The following is a 14,844-nucleotide window of genomic DNA, read 5'->3' as shown; positions in this document are numbered from 1 at the left end:
GTAACATTTTTTATTTTTTATTTTTTAAAATTTACATCCAAATTAGTTAGCATATAGTGCAACAATGATTTCAGGAGTAGATTCCTTAGTGCCCCTTACCCATTTAGCCCATCCCCCTTCCCACAACCCATCCAGTAACCCTCTGTTTGTTGTCTATATTTATGAGTCTCTTCTGTTTGTCCCCCTCCCTGTTTTTATATTATTTTTGTTTCCCTTCACTTATGTTCCATCTGTTTTGTCTCTTAAAGTCCTCATATGAGTGAAGTCATATGATTTTTGTTTTTCTGTGACTAATTTCACTTAGCTTAATACCCTCCAGTTCCATCCATGTAGTTGGAAATGGCAATATTTCATTCTTTTGATTACTGAGTAATACTCCATTGTATATATATACCACATCTTCTTTATCCATTCATCCATCGATGGACATTTGGGCTCTTTCCATACTTTGGCTATTGTGGATAGTGCTGCTATAAACATGCGGGTGCATGTGTCCCTTCGAAACAGCCCACCTGTATCCTGTGGATAAATGCCTAGTAGTGCAATTGCTGGGTTATAGGGTAGTTCTATTTTTAGTTTTTTGAGGAACCTCCATCCTGTTTTCCAGAGTGGCTGCACCAGCTTGCATTTCCACTAACAATGCAAAAGAGATCCTCTTTCTCCACATCCTCGCCAACATCTGTTGTTGCCTGAGTTGTTAATGTTAGCCATTCTGACAGGTGTGACGTGGTATCTCATTGTGGTTTTGATTTGTATTTCCCTAATGATGACTGATGTTAAGCATTTTTTCATGTGTCTGTTAGCCATCTGGGTGTCTTCTTTGGAGAAGTGTCTATTCATGTCTTTTGCCCATTTCTTCACTGGATTATTTGTTTTTTGGCTGTTGAGTTTGACAAGTTCTTGACAGATTTTGGATACTAACCCTTTATCTCATATGTCATTTGCAAATATCTTCTCCCATTCTGTCAGTTGCCTTTTAGTTTTGCTGATTGTTTCTTTCACTGTGCAGAAGCTTTTTATTTTGATGAGGTCCCAGTAGTTCATTTTTGCTCTCATTTCCCTTGCCTCCAGAGACGTGTTGAGTAAGAAGTTGCTGTGGCCAAGATCAAAGAGGTTTTTGCCTGCTTTCTCCTCGAGGAGTTTGATGGCTTCCTGTCTTACATTGAGGTCTTTCATCCATTTTGAGTTTATTTTGTGTGTGTGGTGTAAGAAAGTGGTCCAGGTTAATTCTTCTGCATGTCTCTGTCCAGTTTTCCCAGCACCACTTGCTGAAGAGACTGTCTTTTTTCCATCGGATATTCTTTCCTGGTTTGTCAAAGATTAGTTGGCCATACGTTTGTGGGCCCATTTCTGGGTTCTCTATTCTGTTCCATTGATCTGAGTGTCTGTTTTTGTGCCAGTACCATACTGTCTTGATGATTACAGCTTTTGTGGTATAGCTTGAAGTCCAGGATTGTGGTGATGCTTCCTGCTTTGGTTTTCTTTTTCTGGCTATTCGGGGTCTTTTCTGGTTCCATACAAATTTTAGGATTGTTTGTTCTAGCTCTGTGAAGAATGCCGGTGTTATTTTGATAGGGATTGCATTGAATGTGTAGATTGCTTTGGGTAGTATCAACATTTTAACAATATTTCTTCTTCCTATCCAGGAGAATGGAATATTTTGCCATTTTTTTGTGTCTTCAATTTCTTTCATAAGTTTTCTATAGTTTTCAGTGTATAGATTTTTCACCTCTTTGGTTAGATTTATTCCTGGGTATTTTATGGGTTTTGGTGAAACTGTAAATGGGATCGATTCCTTGATTTCTCTTTGTGTTGCTTCATTGTTGGTGTATAGGAATGCAACCGATTTCTGTGTGTTGATTTTATATCCTGCCACTTTGCTGAATTCATGAATCAGTTCTAGCAGTTTTTTGGTGGAATCTTTAGGGTTTTCCATATAGAGTATCATGTCATCTGTGAAGAGTGAACGTTTGACCTCCTCCTGGCCAATTTGGATGCCTTTTATTTCTTTGTGTTGTCTGATTGCTGAGGCTAAGACTTCCAATACTATGTTGAATGACAGTGGTGAGAGTGGACATCCCTGTCTTGTTCCTGACCTTAGGGGGAAAGCTCTCAGTTTTTCCCCATTGAGGATGATATTAGCATTGGGTTGTTCATATATGGGTTTTATGATCTTGAGGTATGGTCCTTCTATCCCTACTTTCTTGAGGGTTTTTATCAAGAAAGGATGCTGTATTTTGTCAAATGCTTTCTCTGCATTTATTGAGAGGATCATATGGTTCTTGTCCTTTATTTTATTGATGTGATGAATCACGTCAATTGTTTTGCAGATATTCAACCAGCCCTGCATCCCAGGTATAAATCCCACTTGGTTGTGGTGAATAATTTTTTTAATGTATTGTTGGATCTGGTTGGCTAATATCTTGTTGAAGATTTTTGCATCCATGTTCATCGGGGAAATTGGTCTCTAGTTCTCCTTTTTAGTGGGGTCTCTGTCTGGTTTTGGAATCGAGGTAATGCTGGCTTCATAGAAAGAGTTTGGAAGTTTTCCTTCCATTTCTATTTTTTGGAACAGCTTCAAGAGAATAGGTGTTAACTCTTCCTTAAATGTTTGGTAGAATTCCCCTGGAAAGCTATCTGGTCCTGGACTCCTGTTTTTTTGGCAGATTTTTGATTACTAATTTGATTTCCTTACTGGTTATGGGTATGTTCAAATTTTCTATTTCTTCCTGTTTCAGTTTTGGTAGTGTATACGTTTCTAGGAATTTGTCCATTTCTTGCAGATTACCCATTTTATTGGCATATAATTGCTCATAATATTCTATTATTATTGTTTTTATTTCTGTTGTGTTGGTGGTGATCTCTCCTCTTTCATTCTTGATTTCATTTATTTGGGTCTTTTCCTTCTTTTTGATCAAACTGGCTAGTGGTTTATCAATTTTGTTGATTCTTTCAAGGAACCAGCTTCTGGTTTCATTGATCTGTTCTGCTGTTTTTTTTTTTTTTTTTTTTTTTTTTTTGGTTTTGATAGCATTAATTTCTGCCCTAATCTTTATTATTTCCTGTCTTCTGCTGGTTTTGGGTTTTATTTGCTGTTCTTTTTCCAGCTCCTTAAGGCGTAAGATTAGATTGTGTATCTGAGATCTTTCTTCCTTCTTTAGGAAGGCCTGGATTGCTATATACTTTCCTCTTATGACCGCCTTTGCTGCGTCCCAGAGGTTTTGGGTTGTGGTGTTATCATTTTCATTGACTTTCATATACTTTTTAATTTCCTCTTTAAGTGCTTGGTTAGCCCATTCATTCTTTAGTAGGATGTTCTTCAGTCTCCAAGTATTTGTTACCTTTCCAAATTTTTTCTTGTGGTTGATTTCAAGTTTCATAGCATTGTGGTCTGAAAATATGCACAGTATGATCTCGATCTTTTTGGACTTACTTAGGGCTGACTTGTGTCCCAGTATATGGTCTATTTTGGAGAACGTTCCATGTGCACTAGAGAAGAATGTGTATTCTGCTGCTTTATGGTGAAATGTTCTGAATATATCTGTTAAGTCCATCTGGTCCAGTGTGTCATTCAAAGCCATTGTTTCCTTGTTGATTTTTTGATTAGATGATCTGTCCATTGCTGTGTTGAAGTCTCCTACCGTTATTTATGGTATTACTATTGATGAGTTTCTTTATGTTTGTGATTAATTGATTTATATACTTGGGTGCTTCCATATTTGGGTGCTTCCACATTTGGTGCATAAATGTTTACAATTGTTAGGTCTTCTTGGTCTGTAGACCCCTTGATTATTATATAATGTCCTTCTGCATCTCTTGATACAGTCTTTATTTTAAAGTCTAGATTGTCTGATATAAGTATGGCTATTCTGGCTTTCTTTTGTTAACCGTTAGCATGATCGATGGTTCTCCATCCCCTTATTTTCAATCTGAAGGTGTCTTTAGGTCTAAAGTGGGTCTCTTATAAACAGCATATAGATGGATCTTGTTTTCTTATCCATTCTGTTACCCTGTGTCTTTTGGTCAGAGCATTGAGTCCATTGATGTTTAGAGTGAGTACTGAAAGATATGAATTTATTGCCATTATGATGCTTGTAGAGTTGGAGTTTCTGGTGGTATTCTCTGGTTCTTTCTAATCTTTTGTTGCTTTTGGTGTGTATATATATATATATATATATATATATATATATATATATGTATATATGTATATATGTATTCATATATGTACTTGCAGGGCTGGTTTAGTGGTCACAAACTCCTTTAATTTTTGTTTGTCTGGGAAACTTTTTATCTCTCCTTCTATTTTGAATGACAGCCTTGCTGGATAAAGAATTCTTGGCTGAATATTTTTCTGATTCAGCACACTGAATATATCCAGCCACTCCTTTCTGGCCTGCCAAGTTTCTGTGGATAGGTCTGCTGCAAACCTGATCCGTCTTCCCTTGTATGTTAGGGACTTTTTTCCCTTGCTGCTTTCGTGATTCTCTCCTTGCCTGAGTATTTTGTGAATTTGACTATGATATGCCTTGTTGATGGTTGGTTTTTGTTGAATCTAATGGGAGTCCTCTGTGCTTCCTGGATTTTGATGTCTGTGTCTTTCCCCAGGGTAGAAAAGTTTTCCATTATGATTTGCTCACATAACCCTTCCACCCCTTCCACCCCTATCTCTCTCTCTCCCTCTTCTGGGACCCCTATGATTCTGATGTTGTTCCTTTTTAATGAATCACTGATTTCTCTAATTCTTAAATTGTGCTCTTTTGCCTTAATCTCCCTCTTTTTTTCTGCTACATTATTCTCTATAAGTTTGTCCTTTGTGTTGCTGATTCTCTGTTCTGCCTCATCCATCCTTGCCACTGATGCATCCATCCCTGACTACAGCTCAGTTAGAGCATTTTTAATTTCATTCTGGCTATTTTTACTTCTTTTATCTCTGCAGGAAGGGATTCTAATCTGTTTTCAACTGCAGTTAGTATACTTATTATCGTGATTCTAAATTCTGGTTCAGACATCTTGCTTGTATCTGTGTTGGTTAAATCCCTGGCTTTCATTTCTTCGTGCTCTTTCTTTTGGGGTGAATTCCTTTGTTTTGTACTTTTGAAGGGAGAAAAGGAATTAATGAGGTAGAAAAATTGAAATTAACAAAATTAAAATTAAAAAAATTAAAATTAAAAATTAAAAAAACACACAAAAATCTAATAGATGATGCTAGATCCTAGGTGTGTTTTGGTCTGGGTGTTGAAAGTGGTTTGACAGATTAGAGGAAAAAAAAGGGGGGGAGAAAGGAAATCATTTGAGATTTTGAAAAAATGAATACACTGAAATAGACTAAAATGAGATGATGGGAGTAAAAAAGAATTTGAAAAAATATACACAAAAGTGAAGAATATAGTAGAAAGAAAGAAAAATATTTTTTTATATTTTAATATATGAAATTTATTGTCAAATTGGTTTCCATACAACACCCAGAAAGAAAAATATTTTTAATAAAAGTTAAAAATAAATACGAGTTTTTTCATTTTCTGTATTTAAGAAAAAAGAAAAGAAATGAAAAAGAAAAAACAAAAAAGAAAAAAAAGAAAAAAAAAGAAATCGTTTGAAAATTAGAAAAAGTGAATATACTGTAGTAGACTAAAATAAAGTGATGGAAGTAAAATAGAATTTGAAAAAAATGTATATAAAAGCAAAAAATATAGTAATAAAAATTAAATAAAAATATTTTTAATAGATATTGAAAGTAAAAATGAAATTTTTCTCTTTCTGCATTCAAGAAAAAGAAAAGAAACGAGAAAAAAGAAAAAGAAAGAAAAAAAGGAAATTGAAAATTTGAAAAGGTGAGTACACTGAAATAGACTAAAATAGAATGATGGAAGTACAGTAGAATTTGAAAAAATTTACACTAAAGTAAAAAATATAGTTATAAAAATTAAAGAAAGATTTTTAATAAAAATTGAAATTAAAAATGAATTTTTTCTGTCTGTATTCAAGAAAAAAGAATTGTAAAAGAGAAAAAGGAAAAAGAAAAAAAAAAGAAAATTGAATAGATGAACCTGCTAACAGATTGAAGTAGGGCTGAAATTGCTTCATTTTCTCCTAGAAGTCAGTCTATGTAGCCCTTTATAGTCCATAAACTAAGCCGGCGGTGACACTTGTGTTCTTGAAGAGCAAAGTTGGCCTAGTTGGGCAGGGCTCAGTGTAACAGATCTGCTCTCCACTAGATGGCGCTGCTAGCCTACTGGGGTGGATTGTTGTGGCGCTCCTAGGTGCTTATGCGCATGCGCGGGAGTGGTGAAAATAGCGCCACCCAGCTACCCAGTCTGTTTCCCCCACGCAGATCAGCAGTCGCGCACCTGTCCTCTGTCTTCAGCTCTTGTCCACTCCCCGCTTTTTACTCTCTGTGACCAGGCCCCAGGCAGTACCTCTCTCCCATGTTTTGTCTCAGATGTGGCTGTTTTCCCCAGTCCCTTACTTCTGAAGGACTGTGGGTTTGGCCCCTTTTGCCCCTCTGCGGGAGGGTCTCACCGAGCAATGGCCAAATGAGCATTTGCCGAATATCGGCTGCACCCAGGAACGCCTGCTGGACCCTGTTGTTGCCAGTGCCCCGAGACCATGGCCAGGTGCCAGCCTGCCCCAGAAAAAGTTCACGAGACAGTGTAGCAGCAGCGTCTCAGGGATTATGGAAAATCATAACACACATCTGGCACCAGGCTTCACTCTTCACAATCTTGCCCCAGCACCAGTGAATGTGGCCTCCTTCCGGGGTCTGCTGGGACCAGGTGGTTTCAGCAGTCTCTACCAGATGTCCTTCCAGCAGTGGAACTGCTTTTCCCTGTGTGGCCCGAGAACCTCCTGGACCCCACTCTGTTCCTGGGGATTTGCCCTTCCCACCAGAGTACCGCCAGCTATCGAGCTGCGGAGTTGTAGAGTTGTAGCCTTTGCGCTCCCCTTGTTTACAGTCTTAATGGAATTTAAACCCTCTCCTTTCTCCTTTCTCCCTTTTTAGTTTAGTCCCTGCGGCTGTTTCCAATTTTCCACTTTCTCTCCAGCTGCTTTTGGGAAGGGGTACTTTTCCTATATTCTCCCCCACCCCCCTTCCCCAGTCTCCATCTTCTCTCCGCCCGCAAAAGCAGTTCCCTACCTTTTGCAGCTTCTCGCTCCCCAAGTTCAGCTCTCCACGCCACTTACCTGCTGAATTCTGTGGTTCAGGTTGTGCAGATTGTTGTGTTAATCCTCCATTCAGTTTTCTAGGTGTGTAGGATGGTTTAGTGTTGGTCTGGCTATATTTCACGGACGCGAGACACACAAAAAGCTTCCCTGCTGTCCTGCCATCTTGGCTCCTCCCCTGGAGGTAACATTTTTAGACATGGCCCTGGACTCTCTGGCATCCCACTTCCCACCCGTGCCTCAAACATTAGAGCCAGTGGATGCCCTACAGCCATATGTATGCTGCCCTGCACCCATCCCCCAGCCCTGCTAAGAATTTTTGCGTCTGGTTATTTTGTGTGTGTCATACATGTAGTAATAATAGCTCATCACTGATCAGGACGAGGGCCAGTGACTGAAATTTCATTCCTGTTTTTACACATGAAGAAATGGGCTCTGAAGCCAAATCTATGCTTCTGCTGTAACACTACATTGCCTCTGTAGTGTCACAGAGCACCCTCTGTAGCGCTCCGGGTAGAGGCACATGCAATAGGAGTCCCTCTGTCCAACTTGGTATGTTTGTACGTGCCTCACTTAAGTAGCTCAGATGCTGACCCTCTGGCTGAGCTGAGACCCTTCCCCTCTGTTTGGCTGTGGGGTAATTCTCTGGCTCTCGACTCTCCATATGGTGCTGCTTAGGGCCATTTTTGACTTGGTTATAGTCTTAGGACCCACCTTGTAAAGAGGAGTTACTCCTTAACAGGGTTTGACTGATTTTATGGTTCTTACTACAAATTGTCAGGTAGGGCCAATGCAGAAAAACTGCAATATTTTATCAATGAACATGTATCAGACATATGTGCCTTTTACCAAATAGAGCTCTTTAATTCCTACAGGCAGAAAGGATTCACTTACACGATGATTACATTCTATACAAACATAAGCAATGTGTCCTTCAGCCCCTGCTTCTATTGAATGGCACCCATTTTACTGATTAGATGATGGTTCTTTATACATTTAGATTCCCTGGAATACATGCACCAGGGAAATGCCTGGGAGGCCAGCTTCTTTAAGAGACAGTTCTTAAAAGGATCTAGGACTTTTTTCCATCTAGGCATGGTTCAAACTGCATGGGAGAACTGCCCCTCAGCCCCTTCCAGGCACATGAACCTCCATTAGACCTCCCCCGCCCCCCCCCGCCTTAGAGGTTATCTTCCTTTGTCACGGGGCTTACGGGGTGATGGTTGGTATGTTGGTACTCTTGCCTCCAGCTTCTGCCTTTCACTCATCTTGCACATCAGTGCTCCCTAAATTAACGTTCTTATCAGGTCATTCCCCTGCTCAAGAATCTGCACTGGGTCCCTGCTGCCTGTCACATCAATAACTGCTTGGCTTTCAAGACCACCTGTAGTGTAGCCTTGTCTTGCCTGTTCAGTGTAGATTCCCATTACACCCCAACACAGCTTCTTTGCTCCAGATGAATAACCTTCCCTTTGCTGTCCAGAGTATCTGCTATGCGGGCCTCTTCTCCATGCCTTGTTCACTTTATCCCCACTTCTGCCTCCTCAGTGTCTTTTCTCTTCCCCATTATCTACCCTTCATCCTATAGCCTAATTATCTATCCCCTTTCCTTGCATGAAGCCTCCTTTGATCAGCAGGCCAACTCCAGTACATTTCTTCTCCAAACACCTATGATGTTTATTGTTCACACCATAGAGACTGGCCTTTAACTATTCTGCAGATGTTCTTTTGGCCTGCTTCCAAGATCACCACCTAGACTGTGATTTCTATAAGAGCAGGGAACTGAATACCCCATAGTGTAGAATTCAGTGCCTGAATACTAGCCATTAGCAGTCAGGCATTGCGCATGGAAATATTCTGTAACCCTCAGGCAAAAAAGCAAGTGAACAACAGGGCTCTTAGTGTTACCATATTCTATAGATTACAAAATACACCTTTCCCTCACTTATCACATTTTAACATCTCCTTTGGAATCAGGATCAATGGCATATCATGGTATAATTGATAGTTCAGTTCCTCTTCTTTGTTTCTTAGTGGAATATAAAATATTGGTGCATTTTGCAGTCAGTTGTGCATTAGACTTGATGAAAAGCACTGACTTGATGGTTACTTACTGGTTGATGTGACAATCTGTTGATAGCTGTTTCTGGATTAGACCTGGGAGAAAGCATTTAGGAGAAGTGAGGGGATGTTGGATGTTTTATTGGGCCCAGAAGCTTCCTGAATCTGAATTGATTCACCTCTTCCTCTCCTCCATTCTCGTGTTCCCTGTGTGTGCTGCTTCAGAGACTGATTCCTCACTAATTGGAATCTTAGCATCACCAGCCCTGGTGGGGTGGTGGGCCAAGAGGCTGTCTTCCCTCTCCTGTGAGGAGCCTTCACATGGGCTTGGCAGAACCAAGGTGTCTCTGACTAGCCAGCTCAGCTGCTCAGCTCTGAAGGCAAGAAAGATGAGCTCCCAGCCCTGAGTAAAGCCAGACTGGGAGGGATTAGGGGAGACTGAGGGCAAGGGCCACAGTCTCTGAGGAAGCACAGAGGGCCAACCATGGTGGCGAGGAATGGCTCCTTTCTAGGCCCATCGGCCCTGAGCTCTGGCCGGAGTGGCCTGCCCTGACCAGCTCAAGTCATGCATGCAGACTCTGGGTTCTGAGTTTGAAGTTGCAGGGTGCTCAGGTCACTCCGCCCCCATCCAGATCCTCATGGGCTCCATCCCCTGAAGCAGCTTCTCTTGGCCCCACAGGCAGTCTCCTCTAGCAGCATAAAGCTGCTGGGCAGGGGAATGTGGTCTTTTCCTTTTGTTTGCAGACCATCCCCTAATGCAGAGTTATCAGCAAGAGCTTTGGGGCCAGACGTAGTTAGATTTGATTACTTCCTCTCCTATTTGTTACCATGTGACCTTGGGCAAGTTGCCAAACTTTCTGAGATTTGGTTTCCTCATCTTTTTTTTTTTTTTTTTGGTAGATGGCAATTTTAATAATAGCAAGGGGAACTTCTATATGAAAGCTGGTCTTTTTTTTTTTTTTTATGCGTGCATTCTTTTTTTTTCTTTAAATCCAGTATAGTCAACACACAGTGTTAATATTAGCTTCAGGTGTACAATATGTAGTGATATAACAATTGTATACATCACTCCTCATCTCAATAAGTGTACTTTTAATCCCCTTTATGTATTTCCCCCATCCCCCTACCCACCTTCCTTGGTAACCATCAGTGTGGTTTCTTCATCTTTAAAATGAGGGTGAGAATTCTAACTCTGGTGTGTGTGTGTGTGTGTGTGTGTGTGTATGTGTGTGTATTGTTATGCCCAGAATTCGTGATCCCCAAAGACCACTAGGGAGCCGAGTCCGATGCAAAAGCAAAGAGCCTTTATTCGAGCTAGCTCAAGCTCAATCCCCTACCTGCACCGACGCAGCGGTGAGATACCAGGGAAAGAGAGCGAGTTTCAAAAGGACAAAGGTTTTATTGGGGCCTGGGGGCAGTTGATGAGGTAATGGCTATGGCCTCAGCCGATTGGCTGGGGAGGGGTCCTGGGGAAGGGTCCGGCAGGTGAGGGAGGGTTTACTCGAGGGGAGGAGGTGTGGTCAAGGTGAAGGACACAGAACAAGATGGAGTCAAGGGGAGGAGGTGTGGTCAAGGTGAAGGACACAGAACAAGATGGAGTCGGCTGGCGTAGGCCCGCCCTTTCATGTATGTGTGTGTGCACGCGCTTGCGTATGTAGGGATTAAGTGACAAAAGTAACTAACATTAGCCACTATTATTATCATCGTTGTCCCATTGAAGGTAGTCCCAGCTCCGTCCTATGGGCCTTGCCCAACATTATCATTGCAAGTTTTATGGGCCCCACACATCCCTGAACCAGAGGCAGCACCATCTCCATGGCCCTCCCCCAATCCTGACAGAGAGTTCTGGCTGTTTTTCCCTCATTCTGCTGGGTTTCACCGAGAATTCCTTGTGTGTCCACTGGGGGCTGTGCCTGGTGAATGCTAGAGCTCTAGTTCCAGGGGAGAAATAAGGCAGGAGGCATGAAAAGTTCAAGGCTAAAATAACTCATGCAAGGAGAAAGAAATATAAGGGAGATTCCTTTTCAGTAAGATGGAGGATTTGATAGTTTGTGGGGAAAAAAACTCTCTAAAACATCTGGAAACTTAGAATAGAAAACAGTTGACATGCTTTTTATGCATAGCTGCATGGAAATAGGATAGCCCTTGGAGAAGAGACATAAAGGGAAGTTGACAGCCTGTCTGGGCAGGGAGTGAGATAGCTTTGCCTGCTCTGAGCATCTTTTGCTGGTCCGGATAAGGCAGGGATTTGCGTCTGAATAGCCATAGGGACAACGGACACAGTTTTGATCTTATATGAAGCAGAAAGGTAGAACTGTGACTCCCACATACATCTGGGACCCTTCAGGGTTTAAACTTCGAATGAAAGGCCAGAAAAAATACACTCACCTTCAAAGGCAGCGAGCAGGAAGCTCTTCTAACCTGGCCCGGGTTTGGTTGGGGAAGGCCTCTTCTGAGAAATTTATAACCACACTCCTGCCCTCTTTTGAATTTGCGATCCAACTTACACTACTCATGTGATTCTAGAGTCTCTAGGCCAGGAAATTCTAGGCTGGAAAATTCATAGAGACAGAAAGTAGAATGGTGGTTGCCTAGGGATGAGGGGAGGAGGAAATAGGGAGTTGTTTAAAGTTGCTAGGGTTTCTGCTTCCCAAGATGAAGAGTCTTCGAGGTTGGTGGCACAATATGAAAGTACTGAACACCGTAGAACTGTGTGCTTAAAAATGGTTAAGATGGTAAAAAAAAAAAATGGTTAGGATGGTAAATTTTATATTAGGTATATTTTGCTACAATAAAAAAGTGATTTCGGACTGATAACTTGGGGATACCTTGCAGAAGCAAAAGCAGAACCTCTTCAGAGGGGGGGATACACCTTCAACCCAACTTGGTTGTTGAACTTGAGCAAAAAAGCCCAAGTTACAAAATGCACTAGGAAACCAGCAACCAGGAGGGAGTAGGCAGCAAGAACAAAAAAGAGAGCTAGAGGATCAATGTCCCCAGAATGTTACTGTGGAATTATTCATAATGTCAAAAAAAAAAAAAAAAACAAAACAAAACAAAACCAAAACAAAACCCACCACCACGACAACAGCTGGAAACAAAGCAGAGTCCCTCTGGCAGGAAATTTTGCGTAGCCATTAAAAGATTCAGAAGGCTTTCCCTGAGGGATTTGATTATTGAGTGAGAAAAATAAGAAATGGTCATGGGTGCTATTATGATCCCAGTTTTTGCAAAGCAACCCCATAGCAAGCAAAACGTGACCCCAACCCCACACTTGTATATATGTGTGTATTTTTCTAACAGATAGGTGAGCATGAAAAAGGGAGTGAAGGCTGCCCATCAGGGCTGCTTGTTAGGGCTGCAGGCGAAGGAAGGGAGAAGGGAGAAGGAAGAAGAGGTGGAAAAAAAAGAGAGATTTCAAGACTGTCCTGAAAATATCTATAATGCTCAGCCCTCAGCATGCCTGTTATAAATCCTACTGATGGAGGATGATATCTGAATGTGAGTGATTGTGTCTAGAGGATAAAAGAAATTTTAATACTGACTTGCAGATTTGCCTATTGTGAAGAAGGAAGACAAGTTACATGGATCTGGTTATTTGATTTTATTAGGACAAACGATCAAACTTCCTCTCTATGTGTATGTATGTCCACATATATTAGTGTGAACGAGGAGAAAGATGCGGAGGGCTGGGTGTTGACACTAGTAATACCATAAAGGAGAGAAGGAGGGGAAGGAAGTGCAAGAGAAAGATGTCAGATCTGGTGTCTTTATAAGAAGAGAGACACAGAGACACAAATATAGACATCTTTGTATTGTGTTGTTTTATTCGTGGCAACAAACTTACATTGATTTGAAATATGACAAATCAGGACAATTAAACAAATGAGTGAGCCAGTGAAAAACTTTCACACCTTGCTTTTAAGAATGTCAAGTGGGGGCACCTGGGTGGCTTGGTCGGTTAAGCGTCCGGCTTGGGCTCAGGTCATGATCTCACGGTCAGTGAGTTCGAGCCCCGCGTCAGGCTCTGTGCTGACAGCTCAGAGCCTGGAGCCTGTTTCAGATTCTGTGTCTCCCTCTCTCTCTGCCCCTCCCCATTCATGCTCTTTCTCTGTCTCAAAAATAAATAAACGTTAAAAAAAAATTAAAAAAAAAAAAAAGAATGTCAAGTGTCTGATCTCCTGGGAGGGCCCTTTTGCAATAGTTTTCAAGAATGTAAAAGTACCTGCCTCTCCCTATGTACTTCCCCCTGGGGGGAGGGGGAGGGAGGGCATCCAGCTGTCTGTACAGACAGTCATTGCTGCACTATCTGTGGAAGTTCATGATTGGAAATGGCCTAAATGTTGAACAGAAGACAGATTATTTAGTCACAGTCTATATACACTGGAATACTTCACAGTTTATAGAAAAAAGAAGGGAGACAGTGCCACTGTCTTCTAGACAGGTTGAGTGAGAAAAGCAAGGTACAGAACAACATTCTGTTAACTTGCTAGGGCTGCAGGGGGTGACTGAAAACGGGCATGTTCTCTCTTACCTGTTTGGGGGGCCAAAAGTGTGAGATCAAGGGCCATGCTCCCTCTGAAGGCTTGGGAATGGGGAGCGGGGGTGGTCCTTCCTGGCCTCTTCCTAGATTCTAGTGGCTCTCGAAGTCCTTGGCTTTCTTTGGCTTGTGGATGTATCACTGTAGTTATGCCTGTTATCTTGTGTGTGTGTATCTCTCCTTAGAAGGGCTTCCCTCACTGGATTTAGGGCCCCTCCTCAATCGAGCATGACCTCATCTTAACTCATTATATCTGTGAGGACCCTGTTTCCAAGTAAGGTCAAATTTTGAAGTTCCGGGTGGACAAGACCTTTCGGGAGCCACTCTTCAACACACTTGAAGCACTTGTGATGTCCTAGTGTTGGATTAAAAACGAGAGAGAGAGAGAGAGAGAGAGAGAGAGAGAGAGAGAGAGAGAGAGAGAGAGAGATAGATATGTTTGTTTATGTTGGACACTCTGGAATGGTAGGAGGAGGCTGAGGCTGTGGAAAGTGTACCTGTGAGATGTCTCTGGAAGAAAGCATGTGAAGTCCAGAAGTAGGACCATGACAGAAAAGGGAGGGAAGAGGATTTCATTTGGAGCCCCTTCAGTCTAAGTTTGGCCTTAAGGCCCACTGTGGGAAAGGCTGGTGAGTTGGGGTAAGGAGGAGGGAAGCTGGGGGTGCTGGTAGAACGATGGCTTATCCCCTGTGCCTTCCTGTTGAGGACAGATGGGCCTGAATGCCAGCCTCTGGGCCCCTTCTGATAACAACAAAGTTTTGAAAGTTCTGGAATAACCTTCCTTGCCTAGTCTGGGTCCCCTCATGGTTCTGTTTCTCATTTGTTGGAAGGGTGGTGAAGGCCTCTTTGGGTTCCTGCTCCCAGAAGCCTGCCAACCCCTCCCTGGTCTGTGCTGCTTGCTGAGGCACCTGCTGCCTTCTCTCACCAGCCTGCTCTGTGACCATGCCTCCCCCTCAGTGTGAGCTGCTCCAGGCTGGGGCTCGTAGCTTTTCATCTGTGTGTGCAAAGCCCTGGGCACACGGGAGAGGCTCCATTACAAATGCTGCACGTGGAACAGAATTTAACCCTGATGTGGAGACTTC

General features: G+C 42.0%; 1 long non-coding RNA gene across 1 annotated transcript; it reads right to left on the bottom strand.

The window, feature by feature from the left end:
- Positions 1-9,057: 9,057 nt before the first annotated feature.
- On the bottom strand, positions 9,058-11,956 carry LOC109494936. The gene is made up of 2 exons (XR_002150108.3): positions 11,611-11,956; positions 9,058-9,318 (listed from the first exon to the last, which is right to left on the bottom strand). It is a non-coding gene; the product is annotated as an uncharacterized LOC109494936 (long non-coding RNA).
- Between the last annotated feature and the right edge of the window lie 2,888 nt (positions 11,957-14,844).

The sequence above is a fragment of the Felis catus genome, chromosome E2 (genome assembly GCF_018350175.1).
Source record: "Felis catus isolate Fca126 chromosome E2, F.catus_Fca126_mat1.0, whole genome shotgun sequence".
NCBI lineage: Eukaryota > Metazoa > Chordata > Mammalia > Carnivora > Felidae > Felis > Felis catus.
The sequence above is the reverse complement of the archived record's forward strand: the minus strand, read 5'-3'. Positions and strand labels throughout refer to the sequence as shown.